The sequence below is a fragment of the Triticum dicoccoides genome, chromosome 1B (assembly GCF_002162155.2).
Source record: "Triticum dicoccoides isolate Atlit2015 ecotype Zavitan chromosome 1B, WEW_v2.0, whole genome shotgun sequence".
NCBI lineage: Eukaryota > Viridiplantae > Streptophyta > Magnoliopsida > Poales > Poaceae > Triticum > Triticum dicoccoides.
Genome location: NC_041381.1, coordinates 64,372,135 through 64,374,342, shown reverse-complemented (window position 1 = coordinate 64,374,342; position 2,208 = coordinate 64,372,135).

The following is a 2,208-nucleotide window of genomic DNA, read 5'->3' as shown; positions in this document are numbered from 1 at the left end:
CCCCCTTCCAAGTAGTAGGAGTAGGAGTCAAGGAAAGGGGGAAGAGAAGAGAAGGAAGGAGGGGGTGCAGCCCCTCCCCCTAGTCCAATTCGGACTAGGCCTTGTGGGGGCGCCCAGCCTCTCCTCTCTCTTTCCCCTAAAGCCCAATAAGGCTCATATACTCCCCGACGAATTCCCGTAACTCTCTGGTACTCCGAAAAATACCCGAATCACTCGGAACCTTTCCGAACTCCGAATATAGTCATCCAATATATCGATCTTTACGTCTCGACCATTTTGAGACTCCTCGTCATGTCCCCGATATCATCCGGGACTCCGAACTCCTTCGGTACATCAAAACTTATAAACTCATAATATAACTGTCATCGAAACCTTAAGCGTGCAGACCCTACGGGTTCGAGAACTATGTAGACATGACCGAGACACGTCTCCGGTCAATAACCAATAGCGGAACCTGGATACTCATATTGGTTCCCACATATTCTACGAAGATCTTTATCGGTCAGACCGCATAACAACATACATTGTTCCCTTTGTCATCGGTATGTTACTTGCCCGAGATTCGATCGTCGGTATCCAATACCTAGTTCAATCTCGTTACCGGCAAGTCTCTTTACTCATTACGTAATGCATCATTCCGTAACTAACTCATTAGCTACATTGCTTGCAAGGCTTATAGTGATGTGCATTACCGAGAGGGCCCAGAGATACCTCTCCGACAATCGGAGTGACAAATCCTAATCTCGAAATACGCCAACCCAACATGTACCTTCGGAGACACCTGTAGAGCTCCTTTATAATCACACAGTTACGTTATGACGTTTGGTAGCACACAAAGTGTTCTTCCGGTAAACGGGAGTTGCATAATCTCATAGTCATAGGAACATGTATAAGTCATAGGAACATGTATAAGTCATGAAGAAAGCAATAGCAACATACTAAACGATCAAGTGCTAAGCTAACGGAATGGGTCAAGTCAATCACATCATTCTTCTAATGATGTGATCCCGTTAATCAAATGACAACTCATGTCTATGGTTAGGAAACTTAACCATCTTTGATTAACGAGCTAGTCAAGTAGAGGTATACTAGTGACACTATGTTTGTCTATGTATTCACACATGTATTATGTTTCCGGTTAATACAATTCTAGCATGAATAATAAACATTTATCATGAAATAAGGAAATAAATAATAACTTTATTATTGCCTTTAGGGCATATTTCCTTCAGTCTCCCACTTGCACTAGAGTCAATAATCTAGTTCACATCGCCATGTGATTTAACACCAATGTTCACATCTGTATGTGTTAATACCCATAGTTCACATCGTCATGTGATCAACACCCAAAGGGTTTACTAGAGTCAATAATCTAGTTCACATCGTTATGTGATTAACACCCAAAGAGTACTAAGGTATGATCATGTCTTGCTTGTGAGAGAAGTTTAGTCAACGGGTCTGTCATATTCAGAGTCGTATGTATTTTGCAAATATTCTATGTCCACAATGCTCTGCACGGAGCTACTCTAGCTGATTGCTCCCACTTTCAATATGTATCCAGATTGAGACTTAGAGTCATCTGAATTGGTGTAAAAGCTTGCATCGTTGTAACTTTTTACAACGGGCTCTTTTATCACCTCCATAATCGAGAAACATCTCCTTATTTCTCTAAGGATAATTTTGACCAATGTCCAGTGATCTACTTTTAGATCACTATTGTACTCCCTTGCCAAATTCAGAGCAAGGTATACAATAGGTCTGGTACATAGCATACTTTATAGAACCTATGACTGAGGCATAGGGAATGACTTTTATTCTCTTTTCTATTTTCTGCCGTGGTCGGGATTTGAGTCTTACTCAATTTCACACCTTTGCAATACAGGCAAAAACTCTTTCTTTGACTGTTTCATTTTGAACTATTTCAAAATCTCGACAAGGTATGTACTTATTGAAAAACTTATCAAGCGTCTTGATCTATCTCAATAGATCTTGATGCTCAATACATAAGTAGCTTTACTGAGGTCTTTCTTTTAAATAACTCCTTTCAAATACTCCTTAATGCTTTCCAGAAAAATTCTACATCATTTCTGATCAACAATATGTTACTCACATATATTTATCAGAAAGGCGGTAGTGCTCCCACTCACTTTATTGTAAATACAGGCTTCACCGTAAGTCTGTATAGAACTATATGCTTTGATCAACTTA